Consider the following 17,729-nt stretch of genomic DNA (forward strand, 5'->3'; position numbering starts at 1 on the left):
TATTTCAGCGTATATTATTCTGGAGATAAGAATCTTTAAATTCCAAGTGACATACAGCCTACAAACATTGTACTGGCGTTCTTGTATGCTATCATAGCTACTGATTCATCCGCTTGTCCTTGTGTTAGCAATTTCATTTTAATCCAGTGTAATAATAAAAAAGCATATTACAGGGGAAAACAAGCTCTTTGTTATCCAAGCTCCTGATAGTTTTAGGTAAATGAAATGCATTTTCTGTTGACAATAGCAGGCTATCTTTAGTTCTTCCAGGACAAGCAACGTCTACGATGAACACACAAAATAGTGCTGCTAATGTATTTACCACTCCCAGCACAGACGGACACAATTTATAACTCTTACTCAGGAACAGATTCTGAGCCCCGTACTCATACTGTGCAGGGCCTCACACAGCAGTCCATGATTCGGACCTAGGAAAGCCCTTAAGTACGTGCTTCACTTTCACCACGAGTAATCCTATGGCCTTCCTGAATTCCACAGTCCAGGCATTTCAGTGGGAATCCAAAGTTAAGCATGTGCTTATGTCCTCTGCTGGACTGGGGCCAATATGAACAATGGGATTTTGGATCTTCCTTCAGTGTTGTCAAACCTATGCTACAGGCTAATGCCTCGCCAGAGACTATTCAGCCCCCTGACGATGTTGTAATTGCTTCCACCAGCATTGATGGAGAGTCGAGCTGACAGTAACCAGGCTTCTTTTGGATAAGCAAAAGCACCCTAACATTTAGAAAGAAGTTGGTAGTGCAGACATTTATCTTACAAAGAGCAGCTTGCCATCTTCAATGGCCAGCGGATAGCATGGCAGTCATTCACAGCCAGACCACTTACCGTCTTGAGTGCAATCTAATTTTGTGCGATTATTAAGAGTTTCTACAAGACTCTGAGAAAATAATGCTGCATATTTTGGTTTCTTGCTTTCTTTGTATTCTGAGTTGTAGTAAATAAGCTGCAGGCATCCCTGTGCTGGCTTCAATCCCCACCTTGCGTGTTCCTGACCAAGGGCATAAAGTGAGTGGACATTCACTTTGCTGACATCATGTCAAGGTCAGTCCAAACACAAACTCATTTGCTTGTACAAATACTATAGACTTTGTCAAGCCAAAGGCTCCATGAGAGCATGTCCATCTGCTGTGCCCACGCAACACGCATGTTCTGTTATTGACGTGCAAATGACTATACATGCAAATGCAGAGGCCAGGTTGAGGCTATTAAGAAAATGCGGATGAGCATTTTAGTTATCAAACTGAATGCTCAGCTGAAGCATTTTTAAATTGAGTCCTTGCTCCCAGACTCAAGACAATGTGGTTTCTCATAGCAGTAGGATGTAGGAATGTGAAGATGTTTGTCCTAAACTCCAAGTTTTTGCCGGTGAATACAGGGTTGAGGCATTATAATCACAACAGAAATCTGATGATATACTCCAAGCTGCATGGTTTGATTCAAGTTTTTGAACACCCTAAAACTTGAGGGAGGTATAACTCAGTGGTTTGAGCATTGGCCTACTAAACCTAGGGTTGTGAGTTGAATCCTTGAGGGGGCCATTTAGGGATCTGGAGCAAAAATCTGTTAGGGGGTTGGACTAGATGATCTCCTGAGGTCCCTTCCAACCCTGAGAGTCTATGATGAATGCCAAGCAGAAAACTGGGCTTGTCAAACTAGTTAAAAGAGTATTCAAGTCTGCTCTGGTTTGGCTCTACCCACTTATGGGGAAGTCCTATAACATTTAATAGGGATAAAACCAATTGAATTTAACATAAATTACTCTGAAAACTTGCAGTATTTGATAGAGGAGCAGAGCCCTTTCTGAATGACATTTGTAAAACCATCCTAGAGAATTCAATAGCCAGAGTCTTATTTGCTATAAAAATGTATAGGTTTGTTCTAAACCTCTATGGAAAGCATTTGTCATTCTCTATTAAATGATATAGGACCCATTCTCTATTCAATTATCGAAGATGCGGTTTCATCTTCCACTTCAAATACTCAAAGGTGAATCTCTATTATCAAAGCAGGCAGCCTCCACCTCTCCACAGTTCTTGTACCAGCAAGAAGCATGGTCATTCCTCACCCAATCCTCTGTAATAGTACTTTTATAGCTATTTATATGTAAAGTGGCTAGTCAAGAGAGAGATTTCTAGTCATTGCAATGGACCCTCATGGGATGTAGTTGGAGAATGAAAGGAAACTATTCCTAATCTTCATCCTTTCTATCCATCATTCAGAAATGTCACTCAGCCTGAGCTTCCTGATCCACCACCCCACTCCTCTTTAACCGATGAAGCCCCATGCAGGACATGGTCAATCCCCACTGTCTTTACTTAGAATTACTTGTCTCCTGTGATGGAGGGACAGGGCCTGTGAAACCATTTCAATGTACAATGGCTGCCCGAGTTGCGGATCCCCTGCCACAGTCTAGCAAAGCTGTGTAGGCGATTGATTCACGGGTATTGAACAAGCAGCACACTTGCTCACATAGTACAGTGTGCTGTGGAATCAGTATGACACTTGACAGTAGTGTTGAGGGTGAGTTCTAGCCTCATATTCTTTGTACATCTACTGGCTTCAGTGGGACTGCCCAGAGGACAGGACCCCTTAGGGATAAAATTAGCCTTGGATTCCTGCTCCACCATGTCAGCCGTGTTATTGCCCTGAAGTTTGCATCTAGGCAGTACTCTTTGCTTTCCTTACAGACGTTGGACGAAGATACAATAAAAAAATTACTTCCCCCACCCTCCCCTTAACGTGCCAGACATTAAAACAGAAACGATTAAATGAAAACAGTAATTAAAATAGAAATGTAAATTTCAGGCAGTGCAGTCAGACAGAAAGCCTTAATCCAGTGCCCAGTGCTCTGCGCACTGTAGCCCCACATGCACCCACTGGGCCTCTCTGCCATTGGTACCCACAAAACGAGACATGGCAGGGGCTGTGGAATGCTGGGATATTTCACTGTGGCTCAGCATAAAGTTACTCGGCATCGGAGCTTTTGTAACTGATACATTGGAAAACGTCATAGCGTTCAATGGCTAAAACGTATCCTTCCACTGAGAGTCTGTGGCAGCCCAATGGCAAGGGGCATTGCATAGAAAGGGCCGTAGCTGACTGGATCAGTTTTCATCTTTTGCTGCCTTTTCTTCATTATCTACCTTGCCTTCAGTTCCTTCTGTATTTGCATTTAGCGCAAATTCTAATTAAATGAGGAAACAGAGGTATGATGGTGATATGAAAGGGAGGGGAAATTCAAAGGCTCCTCGAAGACAGCCAAGAAGCTAGGCTAGCTAAGAACATGGGACTCTGCTCTGTTGTAAGCAAACCCTGTACATTCCTCATATGCCACAGGAACAGCGGGAACAAAATCACGTGTGATCACAAGGGGTGTTCTTACAGGGCCAGTCACAAGGACCATGTAGTGGTTAAACCATACTTGCTCTGGCACTTGGGGCCTCAGCCTCATTGTTCCTTAATTTCCCTATCAGTTATAATTTAATAATAATTAATTACCTGCTTCCACGAGAGGCTGTATTCGGTAGTGTTCACCCAGGGCTTTGAGATCTTTGGATGGAAGGTTCTATAGAAGTGTGAATATTAGACCAGCCTTTAGTCTTATGTTATCTTTTGTCTTTGTGCATGTGTTTGATATGATGAGATTATTTTCCCCCTGCAGATTTGATCATTTGATTATTTGGTTTGATGTGAAGTCTTTTTTCGGTAGCTAATATCTGAGTTTCTGTTTCAGGTATTGCCAGGTGGTGCAGTGTTTCCATATCACTGCACTTTGAATTGGATGTGTCATGTAAATGGATGGCCATTGTTTAAACACTGCCAGGACTGTGACTGTCAATATGATCCCAGGCACAGGGCCTCTTTTTATAAGCTTTAAGTAACATATATAGGGACCTCCCTTGCGTTTAGCAATTATTGGGAGACAAGGTATTGTCAATGAAATGCACAGCCTTACGCTGGCAGGTCACCACTTTGAATCCAGCATCGTTCTGTGGGGATTAAAAGCTGTTTCCATCTAGTGGATGTTGGTGGACTGGCTGTGAGATGAGTTTGGAGGGTCTCAGGGCTTGTCTGTGCTACAGAGGCACAGCTACAGACTGCAGCTGTGCCGTTGTCGTGCCATCGTGTAGATGCTTCCTACAGTGACAGGAAGGGTTTTTCTGTTGCAGGGGTCAATCCACCCCTCCAAAAGGTGGTAGCGAGGTCAACATCTAGACTGGGGTTTAGGGCAACCTAACTGTGGTGCTCCAGGGTGGATGTTTTTCAACTCCCTGAGCTATGTAGCTGGGGTGATCTCATTTTTCGGTGAAGATCAGGCCTCAGTTCCGGTTCCCACATCACAAACTCTCCACCACACTTTGCCCTGCTTGGCAGAGAGGCCAAAAAGTGGAAGAGCCATGGCGAGTGAACTACCTCATTAGCCGTAATGAAGCAAGTCTCTCCTTAGACCAGGGTGAGGCCTGGTGCCAGGGCAGTGTAGCTACCCTGTAGATAAAGAGAGGACTTCATTCACTTGAACTCTTTAACTAACTAGTGCGTGAAAAGTCACACTTGGAGCTGCACAAATCTTGCAAGCTATGCGCCACTTAAACTTTCATTTGCATGCATGCATGGGTATACACTGCAGGAATCTTCACTACACTTGAGACTAAATCAGTCGGAGGGGAAGATTAATGAAGAATAGACTTTACTGGAGATCTGTGCAGCACCTAAAAAGAACTGCATCCCAGCTATCAATAAGCATTTGATGAAGACTGAAGTCCTTGACATTCAGATAACAGATTGGGAAAGACCATCTGCAGTGGTGTTGTCTGGTGACTGCCATTAATGTCACACCTTCCAGTCTCAATTTTCAACAGCACAGTTCTAGCCACAGCTCTGAAAGGCAGGCAACATGTCATAAATGGACATCCTTGAAGTCTTTTTCCCACGATAAGCAAAGCAAAAATCAACATAACATACCTTGCTACCAGTGCACGCTACTCGGGGTGGGGAATCAACATTCAAAGGAAGCTCCTTTTCTCTTGTCATCATAATTTCTAATTCAGGATTTTCAAAGCTTCCCCCCTAAGATTACACTGTGATGTGCAATATGTTTGTGTACAGGCTGTGGTATGAATGTACCTTAGTACATTTCAATATTCTAACAGCTTCCGAGTTCCAGGTTCCCCTTGGAGTCCCTCAACAGGCACTGAGGATGTGTCATCTTTTGAGTCATCTCTTACTTGTAAAGCTGTTTTGTCTTTGACTCCCAGTACAGAATGCTGTATTTCACATTCCTGTGACACAGGTTTTGTAGTGAGGAAAAAGACGAGTAAGGCTGCTTTGGGCCCTGGCTTGTCTTTACTCCTCTCGTTTGTCCCTCCTTTTTCCTCAGGTATTCTCTTTGCCTCCTGCCCCACTGGGATCCCTGCCTTGTTGTGGCCCAGCTGTTTAGAACAACACATGCTCTAAAGCTGAAAGGGAGCTTCGTGTGAGACGTGCTGCCTGGTTACTTTGAATGGATCTTAAACGTTTGTGTTTTCCTGTGTTTATTTTCCTGGTTTAAATCTCCCTTTCGGGGGTTCCTCTCAACCTTCTTCCCCACAGTGGCAGCAAGTTCAGCCAGCTTTTCCCGTTTGCAGCCCACAGGCCAGCCTCTGTGAAGGAGGTTTCCCTCGTGCTGAAGTGGTGCATAGGCCTAGAGTTGGCCTCAGGGCGCGATTGGCCAAGGAGGAGTGGAATTCCTCTGCCTCCCTTCTCTCCTCACGCATATCGGGCACTCCTTGTGTTAGCACCTCTGGTCCCACTGCTGCCATAAGCTGCTGGAGAGAGTGGAGAGGTCACTGAGAAAAGCCAGTTGAAAAATGAAAACAAGGTGCACAGAAATATTTGCAGAATGTTTCCCTTCTTTTTGCCGGCAGATGTTTTCTGACCAGCTCTAACGCTGAGCACTATGTCCCCTCTTCCCTGGCCAAAGAGGGAGCCATCGCCAGGCTCTTCTGATAGCTGGTGGGGACCGGAGGGGGGCGGGTCAGGCCTGGTAAGATGGAGGTGATGCTGAGAGAGGATGGGCAGTGGTGCGGAAACATCAAATGAGAGATTTTGCCCACGATCTTGGAGCATCACTAAGCTCATCCCTCATAGATCCACAGAAGGCATCAACTGCCAGAAACATCTCTCTGTGGCTGAGAGACTGTCTCTTCCTCTCAGCTGTGGTACCATGACCAGTCATCTGTACCTTCACCGTGCTTAAGCGTGACAGCTGCAATACACCCTAGCAGGGATTAAACTGGAAAAACCCTTCAAAAGCTCCAGCTGGTGCCAAATACAGCTAGTCACACTGAGTGTGGCAGAGTGGCATGAGCGGATCATGCCTATGCGATGCTTTCTGCACAGTGCAATTTAAAGTGCCTGTCCCTAGCTAACTAGTCCTCCGTGGCCTAAGGCCTATTTCCAAGTTACCTGAACAATGGCCTCTCCCTCTCTGATCCCCCTCGTGTTCTTCCAGAAAGCGTGGCCTGGCGTCCCATAGGTGAAGCTCAGAGATCACAGCCATAGGGCCGGTTTAAGTAACTGAACAGCAAAGAGGAGCTAATGAGAGCTGGCTGCCGCTGGAGCCGTTCAGCAGCACCGGGGCCTCCCCCTTGCAGTCCTGGCTGGAAGTCTGGGCTCTATGTTCTGAAAAACCTCATTACTGGAATCACTTCCTTGTCCCCCAGCATGAGAGAGACGTGGCAGAGGACGTGTAGCTCTTGCTGGGGCACGGGAAGGGATCCGGCTCACGCAGAGGTTTGAACACTAGGGGTTTTGGATAAACAGGAGTGCACTGTATATAGGTTCCCAGGTTTCTTGGTGGGAGCTCAACCTGGTGTTATTTAAGTAAGTCTTCAGGAGGAACCCTGAGAAAATGGAGCTGGCCCTTTTGCTGCTGCAAGCGCCTGGTGGAAGGGTTACACGCAGAAAATCCTGGTGCCATAACTCACAGTTGACAACCAATGGTCTGTTTAGTTATTTAGTGCCTGTGACAGAAAATTCTTATTTCAGACTATTGGGAGACTTCAAGTTATGGCTGCATTAAAGTCTTGTGGGAAATACATCCTGGCATTCACATGAAGGATGGATGGATGCCTGTGTTTCCATATATTCCGGTGTATTCCTTACAGTATCTGCTCATCTGTCACACCTGCCACTGATCAGACAGGCCAGGCAAGAGACAAGGGACAGGAGGTAGCAATGTCTTGGGCTACGTTTATAGACAAGAGGTTAATACAATTCCTCTCTAATGTAGTTATTACCTGACACATACACAAAGGACTTCAGAGCAGCTTAGTGCACACTGCAGAATACTTTGCAAAAACACTCTGCCTAAGAAGGAATGCAATATGAAGCAATGGTTCTCCGGTCTTCGCACTGGCGCGCTGTACCACAAATACCTTCTGTAATACCTGCCAGTTCCACTGGGTGATCCATGTGCAACAACTTCCGTTGGTATCTTTCATTGTTAAACATCAATATGAGTGGAAGTGGCAGCTCAGCTGCTGGTGACGGATAATGTGCTGGGGCAAGCTGGAAAATGATTTATTTACTTATTACGGGTGCATTCAGCAAAGATTCAGTTCCATGGGGGCTGGGTTTAGTACAGATTCAGGAGATGGAGGTGTCTCGGCTGCAGATGAAAACCACCACTTTGGGCATTCATACCACAATGATTATGTTATTAATCATGTATACTATGGTAGCAGCTAAAGGCTGCAGCAAAGATGGGAGATCCATTGTGCAGAGCACTGTACAAACACATAATAAGGGACAGAGAGTCCCGTCTCCAGAGGGAAGACAGAAAAGCAGTGGAAAGGGAAACAGAGGTACAAAGGGGTGAAGTGACTTGACCAAGATCACGTACGAGATCCGAGGCAGAGCTGGGAATAAAAGTGGGCAGCCATGGTTTAGCACATTGGTTTCTCTCATTCTTCCCCAAACGATTCTGTAGCTTGAGGTTATTAACATCTGCATATGGATTTCCTGTAGTCACAGCAAAGGTTTTGTCCATTTCTCTTCTCCACCAGCCTGTTCTTCAACTGATGCTGACATTTTTTACTTTAGCTGCTTGTTTTTTCTGCTCAATTCCAGGCAGCATGGAGCCCCCTTTCCTTGATAAATTCCTCTGGGCCCATATGCCACTAAAGTTTCTGGGATTGTTATCCAGATGCAGTTGCCAGTCTGACTACTCTATCATTTTAAAAATAAAAAAATAAATTCCCATGTCCATCAAAAGTAGCTAAGCCACTGAGTGGAGAGGGACCAAGCACTGAACAGTCACCTGAGAGCTGCAACACTAGTGGAGACAGATCAATAAGTAGAATGCAGCCACTCAGGAGAGAAATACACTTATAGAAGAGAGTTTAAGTGGTAGAAGAGAGCCACTGAGGAGAGCGAGGAAAACTTTTCAGGGAAGACGATCAAACCACTCAAGAGAAAGAGGGAGACACAATTCTACCCACGGTTGATACTTTACTTACTGGATATTGGATAGCTGGGACAATACAAGGGGAAAATAAATGGAAAGAATCAACCTGATTGGAAAGTCCAGGTGTGACCAGCAAAATGAAAAGTAAAGACACATTATTTGTTTGCATCCATCATGGTTAAGTCCTAACTATGGCACCAGAGTCCGGTCTCTTTCCTCCTCTAGTGATGATGAGAATGACTGTTGCTCATATTCGAGTATGACTGTGACTGGAAATCAGTTTCCACATGTAAGGTTCAGGAGACACGCCAGGCAAGCTGGTTTCTACATTCCCTCCGACTGTCAGCCAGGGTGGCACAACGATGATATTCTGTTGCTCATTCTGCTTCCTTCGTAGTGGAGTGCCGAGCTCGTGGGTCATAGGCTGTATCCTCCTTTAGCTTTTATGGTAAATACTATGTCGTCAATGCTGTGTGATGGACAAAAATCACACTGGGATTCAGGAATGCATCATCTATACTAATCTGAAGCCTTTTCAGCAACAGCTGATCAAGGGTCTTACCAGCAATGGAGAGTAGTGAAATGCCATGATAATTCCTGCAGTCATATCTCTCCACATTGTGCTTGTAGATTGTTACGATTTTGACATTTTTGAAATCCTGGTGTAAAACCTCATTTTCCCAGCAGAAAGTAAATTAGTCTAGTACGGGGAGTCGCATCTTACGTGGGGGTTAGGTTCTGAAGTCAGCGCATAAGGCACAAATTGCATATAGTCAAACGCTTATTGAGTGGAATGGCAGGTGGAACCACCCGTGCTACAGGTACAGTATTTAAATTGTTATTTTTCTCTTCTTTTTTTTGTTTTGCTGAGTATGTAGAGTTAAAATTGCTTAAGTTAAATGCACCTATGATGCAACTCCACTGTAAAGCTTTGTGAAGTGTAGGACCACCATGCTTCAGCCCTTCAGCTGGGATTTCATCAGCTCCATTTGTCATTTCCACAAGTGCGTTCTTAGTCTCTTCCAAAGCCGATGGATCTTTGAGTTCTAATAGAAATGCTCTGTGCTTGATTGAGTCTAGTGTTTTATCATTTCTGCCCAACTCACGATTGAGGAGAATAGCAAAATGTTCTTTCCATCTCTCTAGTATCCTGCTGTGCTCAGTCAGGAGGACGGTGCCATCAGTGGACAGGCCTGGGTAATCATTGGCCTTTTGTGGTCTATAAATGGACTTTATTTCCTGAAAAACCCCTTGGGTGTTGTTAGTATCAGCAAGAGCTTGTCATTTGGTTGCTTTGTTTCTCCACCAAGTGTCCTCCATCTCCCGCAGCTTTTTTTGCACTTCAGATTTTGATTTCCTGGAAGCTTCTGCAGTCGCGAGGGAGGAGGCTTGTTCACTTTAACTTGGTGCATGGCTTGATGGGCCACCAGGAGTGCTTGGATATGGTGGTCATTTGCATCAAACCAGTCCACATTTTGTTGAATTGGGACACCAAAGACTTCTTTAGCTGTTGATTGCACTGCAGTTCGCAAGGCGCCCCACCTTTCCTCGACAATCCCACTTACCCTGGCATTGGCACAACTGAATAGTGCAGCAGGAATGCAAGTGGCTAACTGGGTTCTCCCCTTCTCTGTGCCAAGTTTTGAAGAATTGACACACCGGTTCTGTTTGGGGGCAATTTTCAGTCTCGGACTGTAACTCCTGATATTCAGTTCAGGATGGATAAGCTGGTGGTCAGAGTTCGATCTCTTCCCTCCGCTAGTATGTGCTTAGAAATAGATCTGGGCGGGTGATGTTACTGGAGCCCACTACGTGTTTGTTAACACTGGGCAGGCAGCTGGTTAGGGCTGGTTATTTACCATCCAGGAAAATTAAAGAAATTGACTTTAAGGACACACAGGAGTATAGGGCTCTCTGGCTCTTTACTTCTTGGGAATCGCAATGCCCTGCAGTGCCAGATAACGAGTCTCCAAAACCTTTACTAATCCACCAGGTAACAACAGGGCAGCTGGGCTGGTGGAAGAGTTGGGGGAGGTTAACCAAGGCCAGGCAGGTCTGTAACGATTCATATTGCACTGGAAGACCGTTCAGCTAGGAGAATGGCACTGTATTTTCACTGAGTGCCCTGCCCCTTCATCAGGCTTTCCCAGATAAGGGTTTTTCTCAGTAGTAACTAGCAATGGGCAGACATCAAACGGCTCGGTGCTTCCGTGCAGAGAGGCACCCAAAGTCTGGGGGCTTATCTGAACGCTGAAGTCTGCTAGGATGAGTTGGTCACTGGTGAGAACAGACAACCAAGAGTAATTCGGAATGCATATCACATCAGCTGCACCAGGAGATTAGCCCCTTTTCTTGTACAGTATTTGGGTCCTTCCATCTCCCGTCTCATCTGCTCCCAGGAGTTCTGAAGAAGCATTGAAACCGTTTTTATTAACATTTCTAACTTGATGGCAGTCGCCCCTAGCATACCATAATTCAGCTGGTCCCAGTGGTGCTAGGCTATGCACAGACAGTCCCTGCCCTGAAAAGCTGACAGTCTAAATAGACAAGGCTGATTACCTCCATTTCACAGATGGGGAACTGAGGCAGTGCCTCAGCACCACTTCCAAGCTCAGACAGAGAGTCTGAGGCAGTGCTAGGACTTAACTACCAAGCTGTCTTTCTCCTCCAGCTGTGTGGTGCAGCTGTCGTGTTGGTTTTCCACACGCAGTCTAGGTATGGGGTTGACAGGCAGAAGTGCTCCTGGAAACAACAGCTTTTAAGCAAGTATTTCAAACTACTGACAGAAGGTGACTTCTGGGTTTAGACGAGGTAGCTGCGTGCTCTCAGCGGCTGTGAAGCTGAGCCCATTGTAGGCTGCTCGTCACTGTGCTAACTTCAGTGTGACTTCCACTCTTGGTGCAAAGGAGGTCTGGCTTGAGACCCCCTGGGCAGGGTAGGGCTTCCATGTTGAGGGGTGTCTGGGAAAAAGGAGACGTCCTTGAGGTGCTCATGCACTTAGCCCGCTTACTGGCAGCTTCATGGCTTCAGCTACCTGGCTGCTCCTGCCAATGGCCAGAGCCTATAGGGTTTCAAAAAAGCCAGCCTAGTGCAGTGACGCCAGCATGAGAGGGCAGACCTGGAAAACTGGGACTTTGGAGGATACGTTACCCTCCTCCTGCCACCACGGGCTTGGTATGAAAGCAGCTCATTTCCAAGGCTCTTCATTTACCCGCAGCTGATTGTGACCTGGCCGACAAAACACTGTTCCTCATAAAAGGCCATTTCACTGAAGCTGAAATGTTCTGTGGAGACATGCAGATGTCAGCTGAGTTTTTGTCAGGAAGGTTCCGAGTTCCCGGGTGGACTCTCCAGTCACTCCCAGGGAGAAAGGTCAGGGTATGAGCTGAAGACATTTTGACACAATCTTGTTCTGTGCAAATGTTCTAAAGGTTTTGGCTTCATTCAAATGTGCAACAAAAACAAATTCTGAAACCTCGAACCTTGTCACAATGTGGAATTGCTATTCACTGGCCAGCATCAGGTTTACCCTTCTGCATCGTGCCCCTGCCAGCATGGGTCACATTCTTAGTCACTGAATCTACTTAGAATGCGGTAAGTCCCCTCTTGGTGACAATCATATGTAGTGTACAGGATTATTTATAAAGTACAGGCCCAATCCTGCAATTAGATAATCTCACAGCAGGGCTGGGTGAGAGACCATCACTCCACTGTAGGCCCACAGTAGGGTGTTCAGAGCTAGCCTTAATCTCTACCACTTGAGCTAAGGGAGTAACTTCTTCAGCTAGTTGCAGCAGTAGACTGTTTTCATTTTATCAGGACCAGTCACTAGAGGGTGACAAAGACCCACACTTCTGTTCATATAGGCAACCTGGGTCTGCTGCTTCAATGGTGCACAAAGAAAACCTGCTTAAGCATATTTTCTTTTTGAAATCTATGCTGCCTAGAAAAACAGGTCCTGCTTTTCTCTTCCCTTTACCAGCCTTTATTTTTGATATAGGCGTGTGCAGGTAGCTCTCTACTCAGCGGACCCTTCCCTGTAGTCTGTGGCGCTTTCTCTTATCGAATGTGGCCTCATGCCTTCTGCCAGGTGCCCTGAGCGTGCTGCTCTGCTGGCTTCAGCACCTACTTGACAAATAGGTTAATAGCATCTTTTTCTGTACAGTAGCCGTGACAAACCAGAAATACATTTATCCCTCATGCTGAGCGATTATAGCGATGGAAAGAGCCATCAAGCCCCATGCTACCAGGTAACAAACCTATGACAACGTAAACGCCCATCCTCGGAAAAGAAAGGTGCACGTAGTTTGGCAAACAGCAATCCTGCTGATGTTCCCGGCTGATGCTGCTTTGTTACTCAAATACAAATGTCTGGAAATCAGCATTTGACACCAATTGCAGAGCCAAATCAGTCTGCTGTCATTGTATAATAAAACAGCCTGTTGAGTTTCCCTGTTCTAATTGTACGGCCAGAAGCCCCACCAGACTGCAGAGCTTGTTTATTGATCACTCTTCAGATCTGAAATGGGCCTGTGCCACAGGGAGCTGTAAAGGAGGAAAACCATTTAAAATACATTCTAAATGCTCCTTTGCAGAATTAATGAACAGGAAACTGCTGTGTGTTACCAGGACGCATGATAAAGTAAATGTTGGTAACCTGCATTGCATTCGATTCCACAAGAGAATCGTGCTTAATCAAAGCTAGAAAGAGACAAGAAATGATAAAGGAGCCATTCATTTCCAGGACTCCAGACTGGACTAGTTTATTACTGGTAAGTTTCAGCAAATTCTGAATTGATTAGCGATATAATGAAAAGCATAAGATCATGTGGAACAAATCATAGAAGGTGAAAACCTATCAAATTATCTAATTCAGTCCCCTGGGGATAAGTGGCAAAATGCATGAAATATCTCCCATGATTCCTTAAGTAGCTATGGGAAATTCATCAGGCAATATAGATGCGCTGCATTAATTTGGAGGCTGTTTTGACACAGTCTCATAACAAAGGTTAATGCCCAACTCAGCACTGCCACGGCACTTTGAACCTCCTGCTTCAGTTGCCTCCCGCCGTTCCCCTGTTTCCCATACTCACCAGCTGGTCGAGCCGCTGTAGCATGGCAGTGCATATTAATATCACACGTATCCCCGCCCTCACTGTTCGGATCTTCACCTAGAGGCTTTGTGTATCTGTGCCATTGTTTCAGTCCTATTAAATAAAAAAGCAGTGGTGCACAGATGTGCAATGAAAATGTTAAACTATGCGTTGCCTTTTTAGGAATCGGTACGATTGCCACAATCTGCCAACTTCCAATAATGATCCTAACACCTGCAGTTTGCCTGGAATTCAATCACAGTGCCTTCCTGTGGCTCGCTCGGCTTATTTCCAGCTGCCTTTTATTTGCTGTGTGCCCTCTTCAGCATCGGGGTTATTGCTACTGAAGCAACATTTCTGAGCACCGGAGTCAGCTGGAGGAAAGGAGAGAATGCGCATTTCCTTCTCTGCACCAGGCCCTGCCGCGCTAGTGCAGCCCATGATTAGCATGTCATTTTTAATCTTTAAGAAGTTCGACATCTTTGCTTTTACTCCGTTGGGTGCCCAACCGGTTGCCACCAAATAGGTATTTAAAACAATCAGCCCAGTATAGGTGGGGTTCAGGATTGAGCAAGCGGCGAGCAGCGACTCTTACTCTTTTGCTAAACTCTGTTTTATTGTATCTTTGCCCTTGCAGCCAACCCGTGCCCCGTTTGTCCACCTAGTGCATCCTGTCTGGCTTGCAGATTGTAGCTCTCTGGAGCAGGGACTGCCTTTGCTACTTGTCTGTATAGGTCTTAGCACTAAGCTTAGATTGTAGTTCCTAGGTGCTGCTATAATGTAGATAATTAATAATGACAATGGACGTGTGTAATAAGCTATGGTGTCTCTCTCCACTGAGTAATTCTTTAACCCATCCCAAGTCCCCGCTCTGGCCACTGGATCCATGGTGGTGCCTATGCAGAGACCCACTGAGTCTGCTTGGGCACAAGGGCCCACCTGCAGTGACAGAAGTTGTTATCTGATAGCCGTGGTGGCCTATGTGACATGAGTCAGTGGCCTCTGGGGAAAAAGGCCCAAATCCCTGAAGCCACCTGTCCTCATGGGCAATCTTGGCTGAGTGGTGACAGACTGAACAACCCTTTTGCCATCAGAGGTGCACGTCTGAGAGCTTTCCTGAGGGTTGTATGCAATAGGTGGCACTGCTTTCGTAGGGCTCCAGTTGTTCTGCAGCTAATGGGCTGCTCTGCGCACAGTGCTCCGTTTATCCACGAGTTCTACACTCGTTCTAGCCCAACGAGCACGGTTATTATTAGCAAACGTGCAAGTGGTGCAATAAAGATGGGAAAAAGTTCAAAATACAGAATAGATAATAGTGAGGTCAGACAATGATGCATGCCTCCGAAAAGAAAAAACTGTCACAAGAATCCAAAGGACTTAGCTCAGCCAAAGTTTTCGCTGCTCAGGAGCCTTGGGGTCAGCAGTGTGGAGTCTGGAACACCCTCCTGCTAGAGCAGCCGTTCAGTAGGCCTGCAACATCCTCAGCTCCACCGCAGCTACAGACAGGGCTGTCCCCGAATCCCCCTGTGCTGCTCTGCCCAGCGTCTGAAACGCTGAGCTTACACCAGAAAGAGCCTGGTGTTTCAGTGCCAGGCAGTCTCTTCCTAGGCTGAGCGACGAGGAAGGCGTTTCTTACAGGGGGAGCAGCTCAGTCCCATTCTTCTCGCCACAAGGGGGCAGCATCCACTGTAGCGATAGTAGATAACGGGCCAGGCCAGTATTCGGTGTAGGTGACGAGATGCTCCTCAGACATCCCAGTTAGGGTGCTACTGGGGCAGTACCAAACACTGCTACCCTAGTGGCTCAGATTTTGACATCCACTTCCTTCTACACATAGACTTACTGCTTGCATACAGAGATGTTTGCAGTGTGAATATGTGACTCACAGCAGCCTCTGTTACAAATGAAACACCAAGTCAACTTATTTCTAATTTATGGAAACAAAAACTTTTAAAAAGGAGATTGATATTTGACTTGGCCAGGCTTTTTGCTTTCTCCTCTTTTTTCTGCCAAGTTGGCAAATCATTTGGTATTTTATTCTGCTTTGTTCTAACAAGTTTTCACAAACCACTCCAGAGCAGGGGTGAGAAATAGCCATGCAAGAATGAGATGCACGCCAACTAAGGAAAAATGAACAATTGGAGAGTCTGAAATAAACACATTAATCCCCTGAGTGCTGCTAACTTCTCAAGATTTTTCTCAGTCTCAGGGCTTGTCTACACTACCCCGCAGCTCAGACTACGGGGCTGTGATTAGCAGTTCTCACCAGGGCTACTCTGTAACTCCCCCATGTGGGACTCTAATGGAAAGGTTCCTATATAGCATTAATGTGGTCCTCTTCCAACAGGAGTTCAAGGAAAAGAGTCAGATTTAAGGTTGGGGAAATCCTGGTTGGTTGGAATAATCAATAAACTTCAAATTTAAATGGATCCTTTAAAGCTTGAAAAAGTGTGTTTGTTTAGTGTTTGCACGTCTGCACTTCCTGGTGCTTTCCGGACACAGAGGTAGTGAAGTAAAATGATCCAGGCTGTTCTTTCCATCTTTATGGCCAACTGGAAACTCATGGGAACACTCAGGACTTGACCAAAGAGCTCTGGATACAATTGGGGAAGTTCTGGTAACTAGCCAAACTTCCAGTGCGCTGGCTCCTGTCCGTTATTCTCTCCCCACATCCCCGGATGTCCATGTAGGGATGAAGTGCATCAGAAGCCTGAGTCAGAAAAATGTCCACATTGAGGTCTTTGCTAGCAGGCTCAGCTGATTGTAGCATTTGGAAGTGTATCCAAAAATTGCTTCTGACCCGGTAACTTCACATGGACATATGCAAACTGGTCACGTGAGTTTACAACACAAAGCTGACACTGCCAATGTCTGAAATCAGGTGGTCAGTCAATTCAGAGAAATGCTTTGCCCAGAAACCTGAAAGGGAGAACGTGTCCGGGTAGGCATCCGGTCTAGGCCTTCTGGTCCTTTGGCTGTGAAGTGCTGTTTTCATACAGGAAGAGTTGAAGGGCAATTTGCCTGTGCTGAGCCAGACTCTCAGCAGGTGTTACTGAGGGACTTTCACTGATGTCCGTGGAACTACGCTGCTTTACACCTGTTGTGGCTCTGGCCCATTAGAAAAGAAGGAGGAGGCAGTGGGATTTTTTTTTCCTGTTGAAAATGTACCAGGAAGGGTGAGGATGGGCTGTTTGTGAGGATGAATGACTCGGCGGCTGGCAGATGGTCTCAGGCTGAGAAGTGATGCCAGAGTCTGTCTGCACAGGACATTTGCATTGCCAGCCCAGAATAGCTGGGAGCATTTCTCCTGTTGCGGTGCCAGGTGCCTCTGCATGGAACTCTCTTTGTGCATATAACGAGTGGAGAGCCTAGAGGCAACTTTGGGTAAAGCCAAGTTAGTAAAGATGCTGCTGTTTTCTGTGTCAAAAAAGCCTGGAAAGGGCCCGAGAAGCTGCCTGAGCACACAAGTGTGAACCTGCAGTGCGGGAAGGAACACATACAGGCCAGCAAAGAAAGGAACACAGGAGTGTTTTCGCTCAGTGTCCGCACTGACACACTTGTATTTTCTGCTACAAGAAAATCGTTGATCTGTGAATGAAGAAGCCACTACTGTGAAGGGACTTTATGCTCTGGTCACCTTGACAAGGCAAATAGCTAAAGCAGCAATTGCTCAATGCACAAGTGGAACAAGCAAATAAAACCCGTCAGCCCAGTTCCAGACGACCCTTTTTATGCCCACATCGAGCAAGCCACCTGCTACTGCCCCCACTGCTGTCTGGCTGCCATTGGGTGTAGGACTATTTTGTGCAGGAACTGCTCTGGACCAATTGCAACATGTGCGTGAGTTTACTTCCTGGTGCCCTGACCCATCGGGCCAGGGGATGCAGAGTTGTGTGTGGGAACAGCACCTGCTGGCGTAGTTCTCGTGGAGCAGGTCAGTGGGAGGACAGCTACCCACAGACAAGCGGATGGAGTTTTATGTGGGTGAGATTTGCAGTGAGAGTGAGTTCAGACTAGGGGGCTGATCAAATACCTGCTGTCTCGATTGGGGTTGCTACCTTTCTTATATGCAAACATATCTCCTGTCTCTGCATGTTTCTTTTGACTGTTTTGCCTTTCCCCCAAAATATACAGTGCCTTGTGTTCCATGTTCCCAGCGAATCCTGAGT

Source organism: Gopherus flavomarginatus, chromosome 6 (genome assembly GCF_025201925.1).
Source record: "Gopherus flavomarginatus isolate rGopFla2 chromosome 6, rGopFla2.mat.asm, whole genome shotgun sequence".
Lineage (NCBI taxonomy): Eukaryota > Metazoa > Chordata > Testudines > Testudinidae > Gopherus > Gopherus flavomarginatus.